The 27,968-nt window shown below is 44.3% G+C and overlaps 1 protein-coding gene across 5 annotated transcripts in view; it reads left to right on the top strand.

The window, feature by feature from the left end:
- The window catches only part of DISP1 (dispatched RND transporter family member 1), a 140,715-nt gene that overhangs the window by 56,235 nt on the left and 56,512 nt on the right, over positions 1–27,968 (top strand). The window contains exon 1 of one of the 5 annotated variants that reach the window (XM_045816738.1): positions 23,681–23,809. The exons of the other annotated variants lie outside the window; for them this stretch is intronic. The gene's annotated coding sequence lies outside the window, so the exon portion shown is untranslated. Of the gene's footprint in view, positions 1–23,680; positions 23,810–27,968 lie in introns of those variants that run through there. 5 annotated transcript variants of the gene reach the window in all.

The raw sequence follows: 27,968 nt of genomic DNA, 5'->3' as shown, positions 1-27,968 counted from the left end.
CATGGCTTCAGAACTGGAGTGTGTTCATTTTGGCTTTTCTTCCAAAAAACACTCCACATGTAATTGGAGTCATAAGACTATGTCTTCTTCCGCGTCAGTCTTAAATCTTCCGAGTCAGCGGTGCGTCTCTGCTGTCACTCTGTGCTTCTGCTCTGTGTCTCGAGGTGCTGCAGGTGGATCACTGCCACCTGACTCTCACTGGCCACGTTCTTTGAGAAAAAACATAAGCTTTCTGGTTAAATCCTCTGATTTGTGAAGTTCTGGGCCTTTTCTCAGGAATTACAACTTACCGTATATGCAAGAAATTTAACTGCAGGGACATAAACGTTGTTTTGAGTGGGAAAAGTCTGCACGAGCTGATGTTATTATAAAAGTTTAAGCCGGTATCAGAATGTCTTTTTCAGAGGGGGTCAGGACAATTGTTTTTTTAAAGACTGAGGTCATACAGCAAGCAGGCTGTTGGGAAGGGAGCATGACTATCGAAGTATCGACTTTGTTTTCATGGGGCGTAGAGTGTTGTTTAGGGTGTAGACGCGATTCTGTGGAGAAATAAATGGGAAATTCTCACATAATTCGTACCTCTTGAAACCCTCTTACTGAATTTTCAGTTTAATAAGAACAAGAACAATTATTTCAATGAAGGAAATGCCTAATTGTTTAAAACATTTTCAGTGGTGGTGGTATTATTTCTATTTTTAATAGGTAACGTGTCTTGGTGCATTAGGGGTTTGGTTACATTGCGTTACTTTCATCCCCTTACATCTGCTGTGGGTCTGAGCTCAGCTTTTTAACTTATTTCAATTAAATGATAAAGTTATGTGTTTGGACCCTGATCTAGTTTATCTAAGCACACAACTGACACGGAGTTAGTTTAACTTTTGTGATATTTAATCTTTAATGTTTCTGGAGAAAAGACTTAACTATCTTTTTAGAAAATAAATTGTAAACACCTTTCTAAGCAGCTTCCCTTTGAAATAACAGTTTATATGAATATGGTCCTTTACTTTTTCCAGTTGATGCCTGCAGCAAGGCCTTGAGAACACCAAAGTTCACAGAAATTGCGTCTAATACGGTCTGCCCATGTGGGTGTGCTGTCTCCTGAAATTTTAGACTTGTTGGTTTTAGGGGGCAAGTCAAGAAAATTGAATCTGAGATTCTAATGCTAAGAGGATGTTTGCAACAGTTTTAAACGTTCTTTGCTTGCAGTGTCTGCCTGAGAAAGTTGGAACTTGTCTTAGGGGATGAAGTATCACCTGTGGCTTCCAAGGCAGTGAAATGGTTAAGAGGAATGAAATAATATGGGCACTGTATCCTATGGGCTCCAGTATGCAGAGCGAAATCTTTATTGTAACTATATGTCCCCATCTCAAAGGGTGAGGTTCTTATTTTATGTTACATTATTTGGTTTAAAGGAATAAGATAATTTCACCAGAGCAAGAGGAAATATAATGTTAAGTAGTACTACACAGAGCTGTCTGTTGCCTTAATCCAATTTTACAAAAAAAACCAATTGTCTGTTTTTAACATCCCCCTAAAGGTTTCTGACTTTGAGTTCAAGTGACTTTACTGTTAAGTTTAATAAAAGGTATAATGTTATGTGATGTATAATTAGGCAAATTAGTAAGATTAATTAAAGCAAGTAATATTCAGGTAGTTTAGTTCTTAAAATCCCAACAGGCTTACGTGTAACTTTTTTTTCATGTGCATTAATCCTCAGTATCGAGACTGGGGGCGCAGTGGTGAAGCGTCCGTGGCTCCGGACGGGGACTCCTTACGTTTACGCGGCTGTCTGGCGGGTTCCTCGCGGTGTGACTCCGCCAGCCTTCGCCAGCCTGCACTCTCTCGCCGATGAAATGGCAGTGACCCCAGCACTTGCCTCCTGGTGTCCGAATGAGCATTGAGCGAGGCGACACGCGTGAAGCGTTATTTACGTCCCACACACGCCAGCGCACGGTCCAGTTAGTTTGGATCGTCCGTGTGAGCGGATGAGAGCCATAAAAAGGAAAATGCGATTGGTGAGTGCTGTGCACACTTTGGTGTCCCTGCACGCTCACTCTGTTGATTCGCAGCGCTTCTGTTCCCTTCTTCCGCTGGAGACGCTGTCGAGGGATAAATTCATCACAGTACCGCAGTAGTGTCCCTCAGCAGGTTTGCCAACTGGATAACATATAACTGGATCGTCTGAGAGGCTGGCACTCGGCTGTAGTTATGCTTTACGTTAAAGCAGCAACAACCAGCATAACCCAGAACATCTTTTTTTTTTTTTTTTTTTTAGATTTTATTGATTTATTTTTAGAGAGGGAAGGGAGGGAGAGAAAGAGGGAGAGAAACATTGATGTGCGGTTGCTGGGGGTCATGGCCTGCAACCCAGGCATGTGCCCTGACTGGGAATCGAACCTGCGATGCTTTGGTTCGCAGCCCGAGCTCAATCCACTGAGCTACGCCAGCCGGGGCTACCCAGAACATCTTTTTAAAAAAATGCAACTTTATTTTTCTGGAGCAGTTTTAAGTTCCCAGCAACACTGAGAGGGCACGGAGATTTCCTATATACCCCGCCACTCTGCACATGCACAGCCTCCCCTGTTATCAACGGCCCTCCCCAGCCCAGCACCCCAGAGTGGGGCATTTGTTAGGAATGGTGAGCCTGCATTGACCCATCACCATCCCCCAGGGCCCATCGTCTTCATGAGGGCTCGTTCTCAGTGCCATCCGCTCTGTGGGTGCGGGCAAGTGTGTGATGACGTGCACCCATCACTGCAGCCTCACACGGAGGGTTTCCGCTGCCCCCAAGGTCCTCTGGGCTCCGCCTGCTCATCCTGCCCCACCCCCGCGACTCCCGGCAACCACGGGTTGTTTCACTGTCTCCAGACTTTCGCCTTTCCCGACATGTCGTGTTGTTGGAGCTGTGCAGCACGTAGCCTTTTCAGGCTGGCTGCTTTCGCTCAGGAATATGCAGTCAAAGCGCCTGCCTGTCTTTCCACGGCCTGATGGCTCCTTGCATGCGAGTGCTGAGTAATGTGGCGCGGTCTGCACGTACCCCAGTTTATTCGTCCTTTTATCTACGAAAGACATCTTGGTTCCTTCCAGGGCATACTTTTAAGGCAGAATAATAACTCACCTGAAAAAATAAAGTAAGTCACTGTGGAAGTAGTGAAGTATGACCTCAGCCGGTTGCGGTCTGATCCCGATTAAGTTAACTGTGGTCTCACTGTGAACTATGATCTCAACTAATGTTACACGAGCAGAGCGGTGCCTGAGAGCTAAAATTAGGGGCTTTGTCTGCAAACCTGGGCAGTCGTTCAAGGGAGGCGTAGGGCCAGGAGAGATTTTATATTCGTCTTTGTTTGGTTGTTATTCTGAAAATAGGAAAATAAGAGCCTATCTGTAAACTGATGGGAATGATCCAGTTGAGGGGGAAATTTTCATGAGACGACGTGAATCATTTGGCAGTGTTCCTCGGTAGGCGGGAGGGAATGGACTCGAAGACGCAGGTGAAGAGGTGAGCCTGGGAAGCAGAAGTGAGAGCCGTTGATTTTTAGAAACGGGTCCGACGGCAGGAACGAATCCGTGTGCAGCTGCCGGTGGCTGAGGAGCTGTGTAATGTGACGACTGTGTAATGTGGTGGCGGCCGGAGGGGAAGTTCGGTTCTGACTGCTTGTGCGTTTCTCCGTGGGACGCACAGCCAGGGCATCAGCCCAGCGTGAGCGTGGAGAAGTGCTTGTCAGAGGTTTAAAGAGCCAGGGGAAGGTGTGGAATAGTCATTTAAAAGAAAAATAGGAAGTATTAACAGCGACTGGAGACAAAAATAGGTTTCCTCCTGAGAGTGAAAAGTAAGACTGACAGCACACTTCTTAACACATGCCAGAAGGCCGTGGAATAAGATCTGGAGGAATCCATGAAGAGTAAGAGTGAAAAGAAGACATTTTGGGGCCTGCAGAGACTGAAGATGAATATTGTTCATAGATTTTTGCAGAAAGAACTACAAAAGGATGTGCTCCAGCTACAAGAAAACTAAACCCAGATGCAAAGTGTGAGATGCAAGAATCAATATGAGTACTTTGCTATAGGGGTACTTTGCTATATATAAATAAGTACTCATTGTAAAAAGTAAATATTAAAATATAAGGTTGCCTATTTAAATATATCTACCAATATAATAATGGGAATAATTTGGAACACACATTTCAAGATAACAAAGTGCCTAAGTTGTGTTTTTCTGTTTAGGACACTGAGAAAAAATGAAAGTTCCACCAGCTGTTTTCAAAGAACCTCTGTGGTTTAAGCTGTCTTTGTGATTGCTGTTTAGAGATTCTAGGTGTAATGTGTCTTTTTAAAGCTAAAATTGGAAGGGAAAAAGTAGAAGATAACAGAGATGTTATGTACTTTTTTCCAAAGGAAAAAGTTTATTCATCAAGTCACAGAGGTAGAAACAATTGAGTCGTGGCTGCATGGACTCAGAAAGCGGGTTACAGAGGCGAAAGGAGGGCTCCCGAGGCTCTGGAGAAAGCAGAGAAAATGTGCCGGGGGAAGGAATACCTGTAAGTTTGGGTGAATTCCTCAGATTCTCGAGGTCCCCAAAATGTCCTTAGATTCTTTCTTTGCCGTCTTCCAGGAAAGTAACCTTTGCTCCTTACCTAGAAAGACAGCCATGAACCATGTAAATAAGCAAGGTGCCAGGCTGCCTTTCCAAGAGGCTTCTAACAGCTCCTGAAGTCAATCTTCATTTTGTAAAGCTTCAAGGTGACACCCAGAGTCGAAGCATGTCTCTCTCAGACATGATATTCCAGGCAAAGTCTTGGTACCAAAGATATTTGACCTCATCTTCCAAGCATACTGAATGTTCTCACTTTAAATCTCTGACTTATCAAATACCAAAGATATTCCCAGGCTCTGAGATATTTGCTCAGAATCTAGGGAGGGGATCTCCCTCGTGTTGATGTCTTGTGTTTGGGAGGTCCCTCAGAGAGAGACAGGTGAGGGAAGAAACACTGAATTTGTGCTTGCATACATTTTTTTATTATCCTGTGTGCTTCCATGTTCGCATTGAGATCCAGTAAAAGCTGGTGTTTGTGCTGTGTGCTCCTACAACGGAGGTCCCTTTGGCAGAAGACTAATCTGCGTGTTCCTTTCCCCAGTCAGGAGGGATGAGGCTCACAGGTGTTGATGCCAGCTGAGAGTAGTCTCATGTCCTTTATGCAGAGGTTTACACATCTTTGGAAATCACTTGAAACATAGAAGGTATTTGATTGCCTGCCAGCGTGAGGTCTTTAATCTGTTTTATTCTTCCAAAATGAAAAAGTAATCTCCCAGACTGAGTCATTTGTTAGATAGAGAACGTATTTGTGTGAGCGTCCTAAACCTCCACTCTCAAGCGATCATCAGCCTTCCATCCATTGTAAGTCGTTACCAAGCCGTTTCTTCTGAACTGTACCACAGATGCTGATTCCATGCTAACATATTTGTGGACTGTTACAGTATCATTTAATGTGTTACTACTCTCGATATTCAGAAGGGGCTAAAAGTTCATTTCTCAAATGCTTTTTTCTTAGTATACTTCATTTTAAAAGATAATTCATCTTTAGCTTATTCAGGGACTTGTGTTTTGCCTAATAAAATGACTTCTAATCATTCAGTTATACTATTGGAATATTTTACCTTTCTAAGCTGTATTTTACTATGTTACTAGAAAAACATATAGTCATGGCTGCAAGTGATGTTTGCTGGTAAATGCAAGTCATATACTTTATTTTGAGACTGATTTTATTGGCTTTTTAGATGAATATTTTATTATTAATATATCTTTAAAAAGGAATTAAGAAGCTACCATAAACCCTTTTTTGGGAACAAGCCGGAGTATAAAAGTGCAAAAACAAGATGGATTTTGACATATGAAGTGTTCTGTTGGGTTAACATTTTATTTTACAAGTCATTAAATAATTTAAGAAATATTTCTTCCCTTCAGCATTCATACTAAATCGAGCTAGTCTGAGATGTGTATTAGCAATGCTCAGAATGGAAATACACACCTGTGGTGGAAAACCACGTCACGGTAAATATGTTTTCACAGCTGTGTGCTAACGCTGGCTATTACAGAGTGCATTTACGGAATCATGTAATGAGCCTCATTTTCAAACAACCATTAACTTTGGCTTAGAAATGGCTAATTAAAGAATAACTTCATTTTTCAAACACAGGCTGTATAAACAATATCCAGCATCGTCATAGCTATCTAGCAAACTCTGAATGCATAAATTTGATCATAAGTATATGTTGGCTAATTTCTGAGGAAATAGAGACTTCTTGTGAGATTATTTCTTATTTATAATTTAGGCTTTTCATTGCGTATAATGCCCACTCTCAGTACCAGACTGAGTTTCCATTAAACTTTATTGCACTTACATGGATTCTTCTGTCGTGCTTTAATAAAATCACAAAACGACTTAATTGGGCCTCTGTGAAAGCTTCCTTTATCATTAGTAATTCCATTTATTTCATGGGGTTATTGGTTTTGGGTAACTTGTATGACTTCATTCAGATTTGCACAAGAATATGAGTAAATATTATTTAAAAATTAACCAACGCTTGAGTGAAAGCACATTTTAAAATGTGCTCATAGGACTTCGAGGATGTAAAGAATATTTGATTCAAAAGCGTGAATAAGCTGTCATCACTAACCGGGCTGCTCCGTGCCATCTGTAATAATATTGTATCTGACAGTCCTAACAGGCAGTGAGCAGTTTCATCCTTTGGTTTAACTCCTGAGCCCCTGTGGCGTGTTCTGTTGAACCCCAGAAATGCCAAGACGGAGGACTTCTTTCCTGCCCCAGATCTTCCACTTTCCTTCCAGCTACAGAGAATACCGAGCATCAACTGGTAATTGCTAGCACTTCCTTTTTTCAAACCTGCACATGTACGCAGCATGTACATAGTGGTATCTTTATTATACTCTTCATTCTTTTTAGCCCTAAGATGGATGATACCAAGTTATATAGGAGGGTCAGGAAAGAGAATCTAGAGATTCACCATATTTCCGTTTTTCCTGGAAAAACCAGTTCCACAAGCTTTGGCAGTCAGGGGTTTTAGCTTGTTGGATTTAATTTCTAAGATGAATTTGGAGTTGTTTGTGGGCTAATTGCAGGAGGTCTTGACCTCAGCCTTTTCATAGCACTGAATACGGTGACTAACATACATATTACAGGTACTTCATAAATGTGTCTTGAATTAATAGATGAGTACATAAGAATTGATAAAATAGCAAGGGCATGCTGGCAGGTAAGAAGGAGAGCCTTTCAGCGGAGGGAGGGGAGAACTGAGAAGGCAAGAGCCGTGAAAAGGTTCGTCAGTCTGGCCGAGAGAGGGGGTCGGGATAAACTAGGAGCCCTAACAGAGCAGCTTACCCATTGAGCCGAGTCGTGTTAGCTGTTACCACGTGACTTTCTGGTCTGAGGGAGGGTTGGTTCCCTTAACTCTGCAGGAGACAGTGGGAAGGAAGGGAGAGAAGCTACAGCGGCGGCCCTCCTCGTGCGGTTCCCCGTGGGGAGCACCTTCTACATCAGCTGGGAGCTTGCTGGGAGGGCACATACCAGGGCCGCCCCCAGAACTGCTGATTCAGAATCTGCCGCTGAGGAATGCGGGCGGGGGCGGGGCAGAGACCCAGCACCCTGTTTCAATGGGCCTTCTGGGCAGACTCCTCAGGGAGTGTCTGGAAGACAAGGGATTCTGCAGCAGAGATGCCCACTAAAGTCATGTTCAACTGCGTGATTTAAGGATTTGACGGCCGAGGCCAGCTGTGTAAAAATTATTAATCACGGAATGTACAGAAACAGAGATGTTCGTACTTTGGCAGGGTAACCTCGGGCTTTCATCTTTGTGGATGGAAGGACACTCACCAGTCTTCCCAGAAGTAACTGGAGACTTAGTGTTTATGAACTACGGTGTCGATGTCTTGTTACAGTGACAACAAACCTGGCTGGAACTGGAACAACATACTTTCCATTTGATGTGTTTATTCTCCTAGAAGATAAAATTATAAACCAAAGAGGAAATTAAACCCAAGGCACTTGGGTATTCTTAAACATTCTTTATTTTAAAATCAACAATCTAATGATTTTACTTTCTCCATGATGAATTATGTAGGAAACTCTCATTTATGTGGCTGCTAATGACAAAAATGGCTTTATTGTATTTTCCCATTATATTTAGTCCCCTTACACCCCACTCCCCCAGCAAATAAAACATGTGCCACTATGATTGCTTATGAATGAATTAATGCTCTTCGATATGATTCAAGATCCCACTGAGATGTTTTGGAACACGTTTACTTGGACTTATCTTGTGAAAGGTATTTATCAAAAGCCTACTTTTTTTCCCCTCCAAATTGACTATTTTTTAAAAAGATTTTATTTATTTATGTTTAGAGAGGGAAGGGAGGGAGAAAGAGAGAGAGAAACATCAATGTGTGGTTGCTGGGGGCCATGGCCTACAACCCAGGCATGTACCCTGACTGGGAATCGAACCTGCGTCACTTTGGTTCGCAGCCCGCGCTCAATCCACTGAGCTACGCCAGCCAGGGCTTCAAAAGCCTACTTTTGTGTTAGGTACCGTGCTGGACACTCAGGTGCAGACGAGAGATACAGGAGCGTTCTGGTCGGCATGGCAGCGTAGGTCTTATGTCAACACCATCCACTGTGTGGCAATGACAGCGTAAAAGAGAAAACTACAGTGACATAGCCAGCCTCGAAATCAAGACAGAAACCTCAAAGACCATCAGACGATGAGAAGTAGGAGGTTGTAAGTAGGACTGGGAATGGGAGCCCGCCAACCTCCTGCCCAGAAGCAGAGAATCCCTCAGCTGCTTCTCAGCCACTTCTCAGGAGATGGGAGATGGAGCCAGGCGTGTTGCTTGGAGGATGGAGTGGGAGTGAGGGGAGCCCTTCTCTGAGCCTGATTTCCGCCAGCGTCACCGGAGGCTAAGAAATGGCCGGCTCTGCTGATTGGCTGGGCCCTCGTGATATTGGAAGCCGTGCACCGAGTTGAGAAAGGAGGACAAAAATAAGTCCAGTGACCAGAAACCGAGTCAAGGTTCCTGCTGGGTTTGTCATATCGCTAACATTACCTTAATATTAAAGGTTTTAAAGTGTTCTCTGCACAATTACAGTGCTGACAGGCGTATACAGTCACGCCAGGAGAGGGAACAAGAGCTCGTGACCACAAAAACAATTGGCAGGAAAGGGGAAGAAAGAACAACCAGGTCAAAACTAAATAAAAAACACCTCCCATTTAAAAATGAGCCGAGGCACGTGTTAAAGAAGGGGGGTGGGGGGAAGGAACATAAATTCACTACTATGCAACTCTCTGACAGAGGTGATAAAATAAATACGTTTGGGAGGCTCAAAGAGCAGAGGGGATAATACCCCAAATTTTCCAGAATTAATGGGAGAGGTGAGTCGTCAGCTCAAAAGTGTCCTCCAGGTACTAAGCTGTAAAGAAAGGTAAATTTACATTAGAAACATTGTAGTAGAAGAAACATAAAGAGAAAACATTAACGTGACCAGGGGAAGAAGACTTTACTTCAAGGAACAGCATGAGATCTACAATGGGCATCTCATTGGCGACGTAGATGCCAAAAGACGGTGGAGTACTGTAACTTCAGAGTGGTGAGAAAAAAAAAAGAACAGCGCATCAAATTTTATACCCTGCTGAACTATTGCTCCAGGATGAGAGCACAATTAAGAAATTATAAATATGTAAAATAAGAGTGCTTACCATTTACATAACTTCCCCAGCATAAATACTTTTTAAAAACATGCTCTATAAGAACAGGCATTGCCCCAGAGGGAGGTGTGGGAGAAATTAGAAAATAATACTGAAACGGATTAAATATGTCAGGGAGGAGTCATTTCTTGTCTTTGAGAATGTGTGAACACGACACGTTCAATAATGGTATCAATTTTAATTACTCCAACTACAAAAATACAAGCTCTTAAGACACTGCAAATATCAAGTTCGTAGTGTAGACACTAGTTGTTTGGTAATCAAAAGAGAGGATGATCTCTGTGAGCTGGAGGAGTCTAAAGAGAAAAAAGAAAATTTAGCTGTGCCTTGAAGAAATGGGTAGTTTCCTCTTTCCCAATCTCATAGGAGCAGTGTGAGCAAATTCCATGTAGGTGGCAAAGTTCAAGACTTGTTTTGAGGGTAGGGTAGCCAGACGTGAGGTTTCAGGTAGGAGGGTGATTGGGGAGGTTGTTTTGAACCGTTTGGAACCCTCTGGTAGGTCTGGGGTGTCTCTGTATTGAGAGAAATGGGATGGCATCCTTTTTAGCTGAGTATTTTTGTTGGCAAACTTGTCATTTGTCTTCTATAAGTGAGCAATACACATTTCTTTTTTTAATCTTTTTTTAAAGATTTTATTTATTTATTTTTAGAGAGGGAAGGGAGGGAGAAAGAGAGAGAGAGAAACATCAATGTGCGGTTGCTGGGGGCCATGGCCTGCAACCCAGGCATCTGCCCTGACTCAGAATCGAACCTGCAACACTTTGGTTCGCAGCCCGCGCTCAATCCACTGAGCTATGCCAGCCAGGGCCAATATGCATTTCTTTAAAGAGTAATTGACTTAGGAAGGGTTTTTTTTTGTAAAATTCTGTTCTCAATTGTGTTTCCTTTCCTTCCTTCCTTCCTTCCTTCCTCTCTCTCCCTCTCCATCTTTGTCTCCCTCTCCTTCTCTCCCTCTCCTTTGATTCCTCCCCCCTCCTTCTCTCCCTCTCCATTTCCCTCTCCCTCTCTCTCTCCTTCTCTCCCCCTGATGATTACTTTACATAATTGCAAAGTTTCCAGCCTCTTGTCTTATTTTAACTTCTGGTGGAAATCCCTTTTTCTCTTTGTCTCTTAGTTGATCTCTAGACGGAATAAAGGCTGATCAGGGTTCATATGAAGTAAGGGTATCATAATATCAGGGAGCACCTTCCCTGAACCCGAGCCCATGGCAGGTTCCACTTTGACTTTTCTAGGAGGCAGAGGTCTCTTTGCAACCAAGAGCCTGGGAGACTCGGATTATCTTTGCTTCAAGTATGAAACTCTGTAGGGCAAGGTGAAGGAACTCCTCAAAGGGAGCATGCCAATATCCAGTGCCTTTTTAGCTGTTGCACCAATGAGAGAGATCATTTCCACGAGGGGGTGAGGTGGTGGGTGCCCGCTCCAAAGAGTAGCAAGGAGGAATGAGGAACCCCACCCTTCTCGTGAGCTTACGAATGTGCTTTCACCAGGTCCCCATGCCCAGAATCATCATGAAGGTTACGGGGTTGTGATAAAAACCTAAGTTGGAATCTCAAGAACTGCAGTGGCCAAGAGGGCTTAGTCACACTTGTGTAATACTCTGTAGGTGTGTGTCATGTGGCAGTGGCCTCCATCTGTATTTCTTCCTCCCGATAAATTGTTTAGAAACCAAGATTATACCCTGTTCGACTGCAGCATCAAGCACCTAAATTTCCTCCTGCCCGTCCTGTGTTCAGAGTTAGACTTCTGTCCTCTGCCTTCTGTTTCCTGTTTGGCCCTCAGATAGCTTTCGTCGCTGCCCGGCTTTTTTTCCTCCCGACTGTTTGATGCGTCTGTCTTAAATTCATCATGTCGATACCAGGCCTGTTTCCCATTTCCCGTATTCCTTTTATCCTCTGCCTGTTACTTCCTCTTTCTCCCCCTCTCCTCTTTTATTCCGTCAGCCCCGGCTTCCTCATACGCTGGATTCCTTTTCTACGAGGGGTTTCTTCAAGTTCATGGTAGGGGGTTGATTCATGATTAATCAAGTTGTTCCTTTTAAGTTGCATGCATTCTCGGGGCTTCTTAGACAGCGGAAAAATAAAAGCCAATCACACTATATTCATAAGCTGCGGTAACCTTTCGTTGAACTTATCGGGTTATTTTAAGTTTCACTGAGGAATGTGAGCCAGAAGAAGAGCAGGGCGCCGGCGCGTGTTTTCCTGGCCGAGGGCTGGCGTCTGAAGCAGCGGGGACAAGGGTGCGGCAGGGCTGCCATGTGCAGTGAGGTGGCCTGGAGGTGCGAGACAACCTGCAGGACTCCCAGCCTGAATGACTGTATTTTTACAGCAGGAATGTTAAGGTACTTGCCCTGGCCGGAGTGGCTCAGTGGATTGAGTGCCTCCCTATGAATCAAAGGGTCGCCTGTTCCATTCCCAGTCAGGGTGCATGCCCAGGTTGCTGGCCAGGTCCCCAGTAGGGGGCGCTTGAGAGGCAACCACACATTGATGTTTCTCTCCCTCTCTTTCTCCTTCCCTTCCCTCTTTCTAAAAATAAATACATAAAATCTTTTTTAAAAGGTACTTAAGACACTGTCAGCTATACTTTAATGTTTTAGAATAGAGTAAAAAAACAGTGATTGGAGTTTAGTACATTAAATAGATTTATTTCCGCATTGTGAAAAATATCACCCTCACCCTGTCTCCTTGGTTCTTGGTAGTCATTTGTATTCTCTTAAAAGGTTTACCTAGGGAATGGTTAGAAATGAAATATAAAATTAAGACTGAACTATTTTATGAAATATTAAAGAATTAAGCAAATAATGGGCCAACTTTATTTTTGTGGATAAAATAATTAGCTTTCACATATCAAAATGATACCTTACACGTGTAAATATAGAGTGGGGATGTTCATGTTAGATCCATATTATCTCAAATACGAACTTCAAGTTGCTTTATTTGCAAAAGGAGTTGGTTCATAAAATATTAAATTACTCTAATTACATTCTTTTGTTTGCTTAGCAATAAGATGTTGCCCTTGTAGCCTTCCTTTTCCTCTTTCTCTGCTTTTTACTAGTGCTTTTACTAGTTAACCTTTAGTGTTAAAAAAAAGTTACAAGTTAATAGCATTAAACATTCAGCAAACAAATAAGAGAAAAATAAAATAGGAACTTTTTACTGGCATTCATTTTGGGGGTGACTCATAACATTTGAGATTTAAACACCCTTTTTTTTTTCTGTATAATCAGTGCATTCCAAGCCAAGTGGAGAAAACTTGTTTCCAAATTTGTACTTGAAAGTGGGAGTGGTTCCTTTCTTTAAAAAAACAGTCTAAACAAAGCAAAAAAAAAATGGGCACGTCCTTCTTGTACAAATAACACTGTCACCGCCTCTCTTCCCCAAGCTGGGGTAGACTTAATTCTGGTGCCTGGTGATCCAAAGGAACCATTAAGCTCTTTGGCTGTTACCGACTCTCTTGCTCCTCAATTTGAATAGCCTCCTAATATTAGGGACCAGAATTTAAATTCTTAGAAGGAACTTTTAAAAAATAAAACTTCTTTTACAGAGACTTGTGCAGTTCTGCAGGTGAACTTCCCAAGTATAGGGACCAGAATCCAGAACCCATTGTATCAGTACACACAGAGGTAACTGCCTTTCAAAGTACAGTCCACCGATGGGGTATTCGTTTTACGCTTTGAAGTTAGGAGTCAGAAAAAATCCTTTCTTGTGGCCTGCTGAGGTCTGTACCTTATTACTAATTGGGATTCAAGGTTTCTATTGGCCAATTCAAGGGGCTTTGTCCTCAGGGACAAGATGACGTGGACACCTGGATCTTTCTTCCTTTTTCTATGGAAGGAAGACTCACCTGCCCCTGTACTTGCCCTCTGGAGAAGGACGCAGTGATTTTCCCCCGAGAGAACACAACTATAAGTGTCGTCCCCGTTGTAGTAGACAGGCTGAATGGTCTTATAAAACTGAGTCTTTGGCAGTGTCAAAGATTTAGGCAAAGGAGTTAAGATCACAGGAGCAAAGACTGAGCATCTTTCGCATACTCTTGGCTTTATAACACCCGAGCTCAGCTGTGGTTGTCCCAGGCACGGTGTTGGGTACCGGCTGTCAGTGTGTCGGCATCCACAGTAACTATTGCTGCGGTGTAACCACAGATTAGAGAAAGCAGCTATTTCCAAAAGGTGTGCTCCTCTGATCCACCTAAAAGGTGCCTGCCTTTTAGCTTTCTGCAAGGTCAAGGATTGTTTTCGAGATTAGTAACAGTTTTGCTTGTTTCTGTTGTAGGGGTTCAGAGCTTGCTCCTTGATGCTGGATTTGACTCCTTGCGAAGCCAGCAGGGTGTGGACGCGTGTTCTCACTAGGGCATCCCACTTGGCAGGGGAAGGCATGAACACTGCATTGCCTAATGTCCCGCAGGGACGGCAAAGGCCAGTGCATGATGTTTGTTTGCTGTGACCGAGAGCTGTGCCCACTGGGTACTGCGCGAGGGAATGGGACCTGAGGATGGTGAGTGGAGTATTTAGGAGTTCCTGGTCACTGACTGTGGCGTCCAGGAAAGCAAAGACCGCTGGGTGACTCAACAAAGCAGATACCTTCACTTAGGACCAGGACCAAGAGCTTACCAGTTTCGTTTCTCCGCCTCTATTTTCTCATCCTCTCCTCTCCGATAGCATCGGGCACTTGCACTGACAGCCTTTGGCCACGCCGAAACATCCCGTGTTGCTGAGAGCATCATGTCTCTTTTCGGTTTCCTTGCAAGGCAGAGGCCATCTTGGTGCTATCCTGTTGTTTCACCTAACTTTGAGCTCTGATACAGTGACCTGCTTAATAAATAATGGTGTAAGCTGATTTCGTTGTTGCTTTGTAATCAAAGTAACCGCATGCCGGTCTCGTTTGGCACCAAAGCCGTGCTTGAACCAAAGGCTTGTCGCGTATTAGTCATGGTCATCTTCATTATACACTTTTTTTTGTTATAAAGGAATAGAGATGTTTAAATTCAGCTGAGATATTTCCCCCTACGTTGTTATCAAAAGTTTTTCGGTTTTAAGTCATTTGAGTGTCCGGGAACAGGTTAACAAAGCACGTTGTGGATTTTTCTTCTCAAAGACGTTGAAGGCTAAGGAGGCCGGGGCGGGTCTGCTCGGAGTCCTCGGAGGATGCAGGATCCAGCAGCACACACCGAGGCACAGACATGGGGGCTCGGGGCGGGCTCCGGGCAGCTGCCTGGTCGGGTCCGCGCCCCCGCCTGGAGCTGGCGCCTTCGCCGTCCACGGCCGGGAGCGGTGTTCTGTCCGACAGCCCAGGGAGGCCTCCCGCGCAGGGCCGGTGATGACCAGCTAGAACGTGCCCCGCTCTCAGCCCCGGGGGGATTGCCGTGAGCGCACCCAAAGATGCCTTGCTGTTGGGGGGCCCGATCCTGGAGCAGATCAATCGTCGTGATGGTTTTTGTCCCCATGTTTTTGAAGCGGCATTTGCGGAGCTTTGTGATGTGCCGTCTCTAACAATGTTAAGATAACTTTGATCTTCTATGACCTAATCCTAGTTTCTACTAATTTATTGATCTTAGAGAGATAGTCCTAGTTTCAAATGAACCCCATTTATAAGTAGATATTCTTTCAGCCACGCCTGCAGTTTAAGTCTAAACCACTGCTATGTTGGGGTATTTTTAAGGCTTTTTGGGAGACCTAAGTACAATATTCTACTACATTTCTTGCATTTTTGAGTTCTGATATAAAATATCCTCACTCCTTTCTCTTTTGTTATTACATTATTTCTTATCTTTCAACAGCCATCTCACAGATTTTTATCCCATATAAACAACTTTCTGAAGCCAGACACAGCATGAATTTTGTAATTTTGAACTGTTTGAACTTGCGAATAACTAATAAGTCTGTTTTCAACCTATAACACAACTCCCGCTACATTTGTGGAATACCTGATCCTCATAACGCATTCTATCGCAGAGTCTGAGTAGTTTTAAGGTTCCTTCCCTGCCAAAAATAACATGACCACATATTACAAGAAGTATAAATAGATAAAACGGGATTAGACTGTTCCTTTGCTCTCTTCCACACGACTTCATTTGGTATCGGGGAGTGTGACGCGTCACAGTGCTGCTTAATCTCAGCCTCCAGCAGTGGTGACAGGTGTCTGTAGGCAAGTGACACGTATGTTCCTGCAAAGTCTGACTTTTGGAAAATTAACCTGCAGGTCTTTTTATTTTATGGCATAAAGAAAGTGAGGATAACTTTCTCCATAAATATCAGGAGTCTGCTTCACAGGAAATTTCAATTTATTGCTCATAACCCTCTGAACACAGGCATACCGCATTGGTGCAGCTTCATTTAAGGTTTGGTAATAACACGACGGAAGGGGTTAAAATAACATTTGGATTCGGTTAGAGTTAAGACACAGAGGTGTTCGTTTCAGGCCTGGAGCTCATGCGAGGGGCATCTGCTATGAAAGTGAAACATCTTATTTCGAAATCCTAGATTGCAAACCAGAAATATTTTGGAGGCTCTCCAGAGCCCAAGGGTGTGTTATGCTTTGCTTTTCAGTCTTCGTGCATCTCAACATTATACTCTTGGAGGGTCTACAGTCCAGTTATTTTGTTCTGGCTGGAACGACCCAGCTTGTTTTTGATAGAAAGCTATCAAACCTGAGCCTCCTCTCTCCTCTGAGACATAATGCGTTCCTCCCACCGGGTGTGGGAGGGAGACTCCCACGCGAGCTGTTTACGCAGCTCACGTCAAGGCAAAGTGTCCACTGGAGTTCCAGCGTGAGACTCGCAGTAAATTAATTACAAACCTGTTTGAGTTATTTTCACATTTTTTAAAAAGGGTTTTTTTAATAGTAATTTTTTTGTTCAGTTAGGGAAGGCTCAAATTTTTATCTACTTTTTGTATTGCCCAGTGAGATATTTTTTCACAGAAAAAAATAAGACTACCTTTTGTCTGAAAGTTACTAATCTCTGTGCTTCCTGCTTTAAAATATGTGCCCTAGTTTTTGATCTTCATTAACATTTTTGGCACATATATTCATAAGTAAATTTCATTCCGGATGGCTATAATGCTTTCTGGATTATAGTGGACCCTTGAAGAACACAGGTTTGAACTGTGTGGGCCCACTTATATGTGGGCTTTTTTCAGTAAATACATACAGTACTATATATGTATTTTTTCTTACGATTTTCTTGATAACATTTGCTTTTCTCTAGCTTACTTGGTTGTAAGAACACAGTATGTAATATGTATAACAGACAGAATATGTGTTTACATTATTGGTAAGGCATCTGGTCTACAGTGGATGCTAGGGGTGAACTTTCGGGGCAGTCAGAAGTTGAATGTGGGTTTTCAGCTGCACCCGGGGCCAGCATCCTGGACCCCTGCACCGTTTAAGGGTCAGCCGTAATGATAGTTTTTAATGAAATCAAGTACAAAATACAATGAATAAGAATTAAGTTTCCCAGATTCACCTCTTTCCAAGACACTTTATCACAGAAATCATAATTGCTGCAATAAAATCAATTGGCAATTAAGCGGAAAGTCTATTAAATTTAATGGCTCACTGGAGGGGAGCTCTTTTATTTGTGTTCATTGGTTATTTCTGCTGATGCCAAGGACAATTCTACTGTCAAAACAAAACAAAAAGAAATTTTAACAACTGCCCAAGAATAACAAGCTTGCACATTAGCTGTTGGAGCGACCTCTACTGGTTCAGAGAAAAGTGAGAAAAGCCAGCTGCATAGGTACAGTATATTAAATGCTGGCTGGTGTCTCTTACCCACGGCCATGCTGGAAGGGGTCCTTGGGGCCCATAGAGGTCTGCAGGAAAACAGGATTTTGTCTGCTGAGTTTTATTTTGCAGACTGCATTTCAAAACTACATTTATTCTGTTTAATAAGGGACATATTTTTTTTCAAGCAGGTACTGGATGTTTCTAAGGGGTATACAAACGGTAATATAATAATAGAACTTGTGTGATAAGATTAAGAAGGTAAAAGAGGTATACAAGATGACCAGGATAAAAAAATTAATGCATGCTGGGTGCATCAGAGAGAAGTGGATGGGGGGATTTCTGGTTTAGGCAATCAGGGAAGGCTTCTTGGAAGAGATGTTATTTTTCATACATTGTAGAGTGGATGGGACTGTGGCTGTTGGAAGGGTGCACAAAGGCCACTGCAGGTAAAAGGAATGGCAGAAGCGCTGAGGGGGTGGAGACAAGCTTGTTGGAGCAAAGCACATTGTATAGCAAGGGCACTGAGTAGGGCAGGAAAGGGCACCCACATTGGAGGGTCTTGCAGGCCCTCTCAGGTGTTTGCACCTCATTGGTGGGCGTGGAGGAGCCAGCGGCGCTCTCCAGGCTGGGGGGCTGCGTGACGACACGCTGTTATGGTGAGGAAGCTGGCAGCCCTGCGTTGCCTGGATTGGAAACGCAGGAGACCTCAGGTTGGGTCGCTTAGTAGGTGGTTGCGGAGATCTGAGGGAAAGGGGTACATGGAAAGTGGGAGAGGGGACGGAAAGGGAAGGAAAGGATGGGCCAATGGGACACTGGCTGGTCTTGAACAAATGAACATGGGTAGGTGGTGGCATAAAGGTCAAGGGTGACCCTCATCCTAGATCACGATGCAGCATCCACCAGATGTTCAGTAAGTAAGTATCTAAGTGAAACTTTGGGGTTCACGTGGCAAAGAGTAAATAGAGAAAAATCAAGAAGTCATTCGAGGATGATCAGATCATTGATATTTGAGGTTACTGAGTCAGAGCTGCTGGCAGGACACACATATTGAAATGTCCTTGGAGAGCCGCTGGGACCAAAGCTGCCGTTCCATAGTCAGAATTCACTTTGAATGAATATAAATCCCCCCCCCCCAGCTGCCTTTGCGGGGTGTGGATTTAAGCTATTTATTGAGAAGACTGAGACCCTCCCCCTCTTTTCTGCCAAAGAGATTCAGACAGAGAAACCCGCTTCTGGAAGGAGATGTTAGGACACCGCCCCCTGAGCCCAGTTTGAATTAAGTGTGGCGCCCAGGAGGGCTTGGGGCAGGTGCCTGTTAGCTAGAGAACCCCCACGTCCCATTGATTCTGAGTCCCCTAGCCGCCTGCGGCCCCCTCTTCCTCACCTACCTGTAAAGTGCTCACTCTCACTTCTGGAACCTGGTGCGGCCCCCCCCCCCCATTCCCTTCTCCTCTGTCCAGAATGTCCCAGGCGTACCCTGTGCCTCCCGCCCCGCTGTCTGCGGAGTGTTCCTGCCCGTGTGGAGCCCCCGCAGGAGTGTACTAATACTCTGCCTTTTCTCCTGTTCACCTGTCTCTGTTCCTCTGGTTCTCGGCCCAGCCAGACTCTAGAAGGTCGGGGGGAGGGAAGCATCCAGGTTTTCCTGGTCCCCACGGAGCGAACGCTGCAGAAGCAGAGCTCGGAAGAGAAGCTGAAAGTGATGACACAGGCAGGAAGCGTAGAGCAGAAAGGACAACGGACGACAGCCGTGGGCGTGGTTGCTGGGGGTTCAGAGTAAGAGAAGGTAGGGGATCTGCCAGGAGAGTGGGGTAGAGGTTCCAGAGGCAGAGCATCTTCCAATGACAGAAACAGCAAGGGCAGCAGGGTGTTGCCAGTGATGCTGGGAAGTGAGGAAATGGAAAGAAGATGAGTGTTGGGGAAGGACCATTGCAATCATCTTGTTTTTGCTCCCGTGTGCTTACCAGGTGGCCAGTCTTTGCTCCAGAATCGCTGACTCAATGTTGCATGTATCGTCTCTTCTTAATCAAAATTTGAATAGTAAAAACTGGGATCTAGTTGATCTATTTGCAGAGATATCCAAATCCATAAAAGCTGAATTCGCAGTCAGGAGGGACCTGTGAGGGCACCTCATCTGATCTCTGGGTTGTGTAAGTAAATGGCTGTAACCTCTGGGTTCAGTGACTCGTTCAGGGTTACGGAGCTAGTGAGAGGCAGAGCTGAGACTGGACTTCAAGAACGAACCCACTGATTCTTGAGCAGCGTAGTGTTCTGGGCTGACGTCTTAAGTGCGCACCTAACCGTCTGTATTCCAGAAACGCCGAGATACTATGTGGAACATCATCTGCAAAAGTTTCCTATGATTCCTTTTTCTGAACATGCACTTTCAAATGGCTAAGCTGTTGACGTGACCACGCGAAAGAACAATCTTGCCGATATTTTAAGGGGCTCCACTTTCCACCTTAGACCACAGTTTACCTGTTCATAGCTGTTTTGACATTTAACGCACACACACATAAAGAGTAATAGATGGGACTTCTAAATGTTAATACATATAGCAAAATCTAGAATTACATTTTGAACTGAGTTCAGATGTGAGTTTGTGAACCAGCAGGTGGTTGATTTTTTCTTCCAGTTTTTAAAAAGTACCGAGTGCTGTGTCTCTCCCGCTCCCAAATTCTCTCTCTAATAGCAAAGAAAGAAAGATTCCTAAAGAGTGTGCGCGAAGAAGAAAAGGGGTATTGTTTTCAGAGAACATTAGAACTTTGGTCGAGTTACCAGCATTTTCCTTTTCACTCTAAATAATAAATTGAGAAATATACTGAAGCAATTGGAAATAATCCTACTATTTATTGAATGTATTCTATGCGACAGTACCTAAAGTGTATTTTACCTTATCTATTTTTACACAAACCCAACAGTCTTTTTAAATATTTTATTTATTTATTTTTAGAGAGGGAAGGGAGGGAGAAAGAGAGAGAGAGAGAAACATCAATGTGCGGTTGCTGGGGACCGTGGCCTGCAACCCAGGCATGTGCCCCAACTGGGAATCGAACCTGCGATGCTTTGGTTCGCCAAACCCAACAGTTTTAAGTAAAGTGGTGAAATGTGCACATCAGTAGCCCATCTAAAAATGGAAACCAGAATTTACACGTCTCCGAGTGGGAGAGTTCAGGTCTTCAGTCTCTGTGGCAGCTGGCCGAGGATGAGGAGTTTCTGGGAACCTGGGTGTGCCTGCTTTGCGAGGACAAGCACAGTGAGGTGGATTAGCTGCTTCCATACGCTGAACCAAAGGAGCATTTGAATCATCAAAGAGTCTTAAATACCTCTGCTTTCATTTTAATTCTCCAATTCCTTTTCGGGGATTTTACGTATTACAGCATTTGGCATACACATGGCCTGACATCAGCATGCCCTAAGATTTCGGGACTGAATCTTTTCATCTATTTTACCTGACCAAATGCTTCTCTTTTTCCCTCCTTCCCACTTGCCGTGGTTTTCCTCTGCGAGACTGGCTCTTTCTATCGTCCGTGAGCTCATGCGCTGTCTTTAGTGCGGGGATTCTCGGAACGTGGGTGGGTCTTGGGCCAGCAGCGGCAGCATCACCTGGAGACTTCCCGAGAACCTAGAGCTCAGGTCCTGCCTGGGCCCTCAGACTCGGAATCGGGGTGTCCGGGGATGGGGCTCGGCCGTATCTGCCCTCTGGCAGGTCTTCCGGGAGATTCTGATCCACACTCCAGCTGGAGGACTGTTGGGCAAACGGCTGGAAATTTATACCTTCTTAATTTTATTTGAGATAGATGTCTATCTCTACAGATGGTAAAATTCACCATCACAAAGTGTACAGTTCAGTTGGCTGTAATGTATTCACAACCGTCGCCACTGGGGTAAAAACCGCAGGACATTTTTACCACCGGAAGGCCACTCCCTGTCTTCTGTCCTCACCCCCGAGTCCCTGGCAGCCACTAATCTCCCCTTTGTCTCTTTGGATTTGACGATTCTGGATATTTCCTATAAATGGAATCATACAATACCTGACATTTTGTGTCTGGCTTTCAGTTACCATAATATTTTCAAGGTCCATCCATGTTGTAGTGTGTATCAGTGGTTCCTTTTTTATGGCTGAATAGTATTCCATCGTACAGAATACTGGCACATGTGGTTTATCCACTCTTCTGTTGGTGGACATTTGAGTGGCTTCCTTGGTTGTTAGGAATAATGCTGCTGTGGACATGTGAGTGCTCGTTTTTTTATGGACGTGTTTTCAGTTCTTTTGGTATTTACAGTTGATTCTCTTTATCCGCGGTCGTCCTGTTTCCTAAAGACTAAAGTGGTGGATCCCGAGTCACTGCCTCTCAGGGAAGTACAGTCGTCAGTTACCGCGAGTTTCTGGTCACGTGTTTGACAACCAGTGGACACGTGGCCGTGTCCTGCGTGCGCCTCTGTTTAACACGTGTGTTTTCTCCGTGAGGCCCATCACAGCCTTCTTGAGCTTAGGGACGCTAGACGGCCCTGCACATTATGTTTTGGGGCTATTTTAGACAGTGAAATTACCGACGAAAAGCACAAAGATGTGAAAAAAGTGGCACTACCTAGTCAAAGAGAAGAGAACACTTGTTGACAGATGGAGAGCTGAAACGAGAGGGCGGAGTCACCTGCTCGTCCTCACCTGGGCGCATGCGCGCAGGACTCGGGTTTTTTCACCCCTCCGTGCACCTGCGCGGCTGAGCACCGCGAAAGCACCGAGAAGGTTTTTTGAGGATTACAAATAAATGTTAGCAAATGTGCAAAGGCAGACTGCACAAAGAGTGAAAATCAACTGTACGTAAGAGTGCAATTGCTGCCTCATATGGTAACTGTTTTGAATTGTTTGCGGAATTGCTAGATTGTTTTCCAGAGTGGCTACGTCATTTTACATTCCCACCAGCCGTGTATGAGGGTTCTCTCCACGTCCTTGCTGGCACGTGTTGTTTTCCTTCCTTCCTTCTTTTGGTTATTGTTGTCTTAGTGCAGTGGGGCCTCACTGTGGTTTTAGTTTGCATTTCCTTAATGATTAGTGCTGTTGAGCATCTTTCCATGTGCCTATGAGCCATTGGTATATTTTCTTTGGAACAAGGTTATTTCCAAACTGGTTTCTTTTCGATTGCATTATTTGTCTTTTTATTACTGAATTGTAAGTTTTTATATATATATATTATGGTACTAGCCTCTTAGATACATGATTTGCAAATATTTTTTCCCATTCTGTGGATTGTCTTTTTGATGTACACAAGTTTTTTATTTTGACAACGTCCAATTGTATCTATTTTTTTTCTTCGATTGCGCTTTTGGTGATATTTTCTGTTAGTCTGAAAGTGCTGTCGTATCATTAATGCAGCCTGTTAAAAGAGTTGTTTGCACACTTTTATTAAAGAAGCCACGAGGAGTTAGATTTCATGGTGTCAGTGAACGATCACTCGTGTTGCCCACGGATGGCGTATGCAAATACAAAGCATTTGTTTGCAGGTATTTACAAGGTCTGTGTGTTGTGGCTGTGGCGTCATGCAGGCCACACACCCGTTAAGGCAGTGCCAAATTCATTGAGCAAACTGCTGTGTTCTGTTTGGGAAAACTGAAGAGAGCACTTGTAACTCTTTTAAACAATACTTTCCTCTTTCATAAAGAAGGCTATTCCTCTTTGGGAAGCTGGGAACTCTCTGGCCCAGAGAGCAGGGGCTCCAAAGCCATTCGTGAAAGAACACAGGAATTCCCGGAACTTGGAAATAAACGCGGGTTGGTGTTTATTTGTGTTAGTTTAAACGTCGTAGCCCCGCGTGTCAGAAAACCGAAAGGGTGACACTGAAGTTAGTCTAAGCAAGCAAATAATATCAGCTACCACGGCTTTAATCTACTAAGTAACTTTAAATCCGAAAGATCAAAGGAACGTCTAACTCAAAACAGTCCCTCGTGCAATTCCTCCGCAGAGGCAGGAAAGGGCTAGAAATTACATGTCACCTTCACATCCTGGCGTGCTGACCCCGTGCTCCGACCGAGCCCCTCTGCACGCCAGCTGTTACCATTATTAAGACCTTGCCCCTAGGGGTTAAGTAGGAGAAAAACTCCTGCCCTATCGGAGAGCAAACACTGCAAGTCCCAGCCCCTCGCATGCCTGGCTCAAAGCGAGCTGCGCGTTCCTGTCGTTCAGCCGGTCCCGCCGCCGCCGACTGCTGGTCGCTCTCTCTCCCTGGGGCTGAGCTCCTGCAGCCGGTTCGGGCTTTTGGGACCCCGATCTTTGCCGGCCCAGCCGAGCCCGGGAACTCGCTGCTTTGAACACCGAGGTAAATAAATACCCTTCCTTGTGCGTCGCCATGTGCCAGTTTGTGATTTGGGGAGAATTCCTTTAAAAACTGAACTTTGTTCTTGCGCTTCTAGATTTGGACTCACAACTCCAGCTCACGACTTCTTATTCAGCGTGAACTTGGAGCCCCTTCCCCACGCGTTAAAATCCGATGTTGATTGGAATGTGGTCTTGCCTGGGAAGCCCGGGAGAAGCTGTTTGTTTCTGGGGAAGGTTTATCATAAATGGGCTTGCTTTGTGAAGTCTGGGGTGGGCGGGGGGGACCTCAGACTTAAAGCAGTTCACGCCGTTTCCTGCTTGGAGGTTTTTCTTTTTAACCACTATCTGAGTCAGAGGAGTTTAAAAACATGGGCTTCCCTTATTTCCAGTTGGTGGCAACCTAGATGCAGAATCGTAGGGATCGCTTTAACCACTTTTGTGAATCAGATGTTGTGGGAAAGCAGTAAAATATCAGCGTTTTCCCACCTGTGAAAACAGAGGACCCCTGAAGATGATAACTGCTTGGGAGCTTCGCTTCCACAGCGAGTTTACTGCCGGGCAGTGCTCTCGCGAACACAGTCTGGCACTCGTCTTCGTGTTGTGCTCGAGTTGATCGAACGTCTTACGGGGCACCGTGTGCATTGCCACTGCAACACAGTTGAATCCAGTTACAGTTCTATTACAAGCGTAGTTACGTTACAACTGGATTTACTACTTCAAGTGGAAATCAGAATATATTTGCCATAGTTACTTTTGCTGAAAGTGAGAATGGATGAGAATTATATGTGACTGGCAGAAAAATTCAAGCAAGTTTAACTTGCGAAGTATTTGTGTGTCTGATAGTAAAATGTACATTTTAAAAAATTAGATAAAAATTTCATAAAACTGAGGTGTTTCATGCACATCACTGGCTGACCAATAATGACTTTCTTCAGTGAAGATGCGGAAAGAAAGGGAACATATACTTCACAACTTGCTAGAATTTTACTTGACAGGTACTCCTGCTGAGAGAAAAAGAATGAAATATGTTCTTTTTACCCACTAGAGGGTTTTTAGAGATGATAGTATTTATAATTTTGAAAACCTCCAACTCCCTTTGATGGCTAGGAAGTCACCAAACTCCACAAGTAAGCTCTGAAAGTGTTTCACTAGTAGACAGTGGGGTCACTATTTCCCATGGTTGAAATGTCTGCTGACACATTTCTACTTTTAAAAATGTTAAAATGAGTAGTCTTTTTTGAATTATCTTATTTACTTTAACATTTTGCATTTCTTAAAAAAAAACTATCTTAGAATGCTTTCTTTGCCCAAATCTTGAATGTTGAAATATTTCACTGGATTGTACTTCGTTTGTAACTTTCTGTTTCAGCGTGCAAGAAGAAGGCAGAGTATTTTTATGCTTGCCTTGCTTCCCATAATTACATCCTAGGCCTGAGTGAGAGGAACTGTGAGCACGGACTGTTTGCCTTGATTATGAAAAATGTGTAATGTCTAAGAATCTGAAAGGGTTGCCCTACAAAGCAGTTTAGAAAATACATGTTACTGGGTGGAAAAGGTGAGGGGATCAAGCAAAAAAACCCAGCCCAGACCAACCACAGTATGGGGGTTTCCAGAGGGAAAGGGAAAGGGGGTGAGGGGGGCGGAAGAGGGCAAAGGGGGGGTCAGTGGTGGCAGAAAGAGACTTGAGTCTGGGCGCCGAGAGCACGATGCGGTGTGCAGATGCGCACAGAGCTGTGGCCTGGAGAACTGCGTGGCTTTACTCACCAGGGCCCCCCCAGTCCATTCGACAAAAAGTAGAGAAAATACCTGCATGTGTGTTCACCTTGCCTCAGTCCCGGAGATGGTGTGTGCTGTGCGATTGATTCACCCCACAGTTAATCCAGTCCCAGTTGGCTTTGTAATTTTTACTGAACCAGTCAGCCCTTTTCAGCAACCGCTGGGGAATGTGCCCTCCAGAGCCGGCCGTGCCCCACCCAGCTGGCCTTTCCTTCCGACTGCTCTGACTCGGGCACTGGAGCGGAGCCCTCTGATGGTCCCGGTCTTCCCGTGCAGCGCGGCTGGGTGATGGGCATCCCTGGCACGTGGACCATAGGAACACTCCCTAGTTTTAAAAATACGGTGATTTCTGGTCACATCCTACCACGGGACATAGACAAATGCACTGCTCAGCCTGTCAGCCTCTTGGAGAAATATAAAGCAAAGCAACTACAATAAATGAGAAAAGCAAGACTTGGTCAAGAGGGGGCCTTTGTTCTCTTTATTTTCATTTCAATTCTTTTATCATTTTAGTGTCTGTTAAACAGGCTCACGTATTACAGACTCACGTATTAGATTGAAGAAAACTGTTCGCAGAGAGCACTGTAGGTGCGTATCATGCGCTTGTAAATAAGGTCGTTCACCTGCTCAGCTGGAAAATAGGGTTTAGTTACCTTTGTGAGCAAACAGGAAACCCCAGGTGAACAGTAAATACAATTTCAGTGCATCTAATATGTACGAGAAAGCAGATAGCAGCACTCACAAGTATTTATAGTGATACTTTAAGTAAGGAATAGGGAGAGTCAAGTTTGATGTTTTCCTGAGCTTAAAATCTCAGAGTCCTTTAAGTAAAAGGATGTCGCGCATTGGGTTTGATACAAAAACTTTGAGAGCCGATTGATTCCCAAGTGGCTCAGGAGACGGAAGGGTGCCTTTGAGACGCTGTGGGCGGGGCTCTGCAGGGAAGAACCATCTGGGGAGCTGCGGCGGGGACTCCGATTTGCTGGGTCTCACGCTTCCCCGAACGGCAGGGGGTGGGGCCTGGCGGTGTCAGACACTTAGCATTTGTGGGGAAAGCTGAGCTCATCCTAAATGCAGCATTAAAAACCACCACCTCACCCTCTAACCCAAACAACTTTCCAGGTCTCTGTGGTGATCGATCTCAACTTTTGACTTTATGGAAGCCATCCTAAAACTTTTCTCCCTTTCTTTTGCCTCACAGGATGTGGGAATAGAATTTTCTTAATTTGACTGACCTAAGTGATGGGTTTTTTTTTTTCCTTCGAGTGGCTAAGTTGTGAGTTGTTGAGATGTGTGAAGTATTAAACGTTCTTGAGGGCCTTACACAGCCTGTTCACCCACGTTGCTCAAGCGCAGTCATCTGATCCTGTTTCTGAGACCGCGCTGGAGTCACACACACAGATTGCTCGACTGTAAACTCGCCTATTTTGCAATTTTAGCTAGCCAAAATAGTTTGCAGTGAAACATTATGGCCCAACCATAGGCCCGTCACGTCTTGAGAGGCCTGTTTATTACCAAAGCATGTTGTAATTCTTACTTGGCTGGGATGCGAGGTGGGGTAGCAGGCCTGGTATCTGGCGGCTGTCTGATCCTAGAATTGGAATGTTAAAGATGCTTAAAATGCAATCAGTTTTTTTCTTTTCTGTCTTGTGCTATTTTTTTTTCCATTTTGGCATAAAACTTGAGGAAACTTGCTCTTTTAATAAAGGTGCTTGGGCTTCTCTCTTTAGAGTTTGACGGAGATTGGGGATATATTTTCTCTTGAGAGTCGAACTCATCAGACAAATTAGCTACATCCTAACCTTTATGCAAATGATCTATAAGTCACTGAGGCTGTGCGGCAACTTGTTTACATTTCCGCAGCATTGTTCCACATGAATTCGGCCCTGTTGTTTTTTAAACTAATGTCTTACTAAGGGCTTCTCTTAGCTGCACCATCATCCCCACCCTTGTAGCCTTTAAAGTACTATAGACGACACTGCTTCGCACTGTAGCAAAAAAAGTGAAGATCATCCAAATAATACAAAGCCTTTCTGATGTGAAGTAACAGGTCTCTTGTTTGAATATATAGCAACATTCTTCATTCAGGCAATATTGCCTGAATTAAATCACAGCCTGTGGGGCCAGGGCCCTGTGCCTTCATTCATTCAGGCAATATTTTTTGAATGTTGATGATTTTGAGTGGCAGTTGCTTGCTCTTATAAATTGATCAGCATTAACAATCCTTGGTTCTCACCCCTCAATGCACATTGGAATCATGGTTGGGGAGCATTTTTTAAAACGCTAATGCCACACCCCATTACAATGTGAATTTAATCACAGCCTGTGGGGCCAGGGCCATGTGCCTGTATTTATTTATTTGTTTGTTCATTTGTTTGTTTGTT

The sequence above is a fragment of the Phyllostomus hastatus genome, unplaced genomic scaffold, assembly GCF_019186645.2.
Source record: "Phyllostomus hastatus isolate PE091 unplaced genomic scaffold, TTU_PhHast_1.1 phas_contig_148, whole genome shotgun sequence".
Taxonomy (NCBI): Eukaryota; Metazoa; Chordata; class Mammalia; order Chiroptera; family Phyllostomidae; genus Phyllostomus; species Phyllostomus hastatus.
The sequence above is the reverse complement of the archived record's forward strand: the minus strand, read 5'-3'. Positions and strand labels throughout refer to the sequence as shown.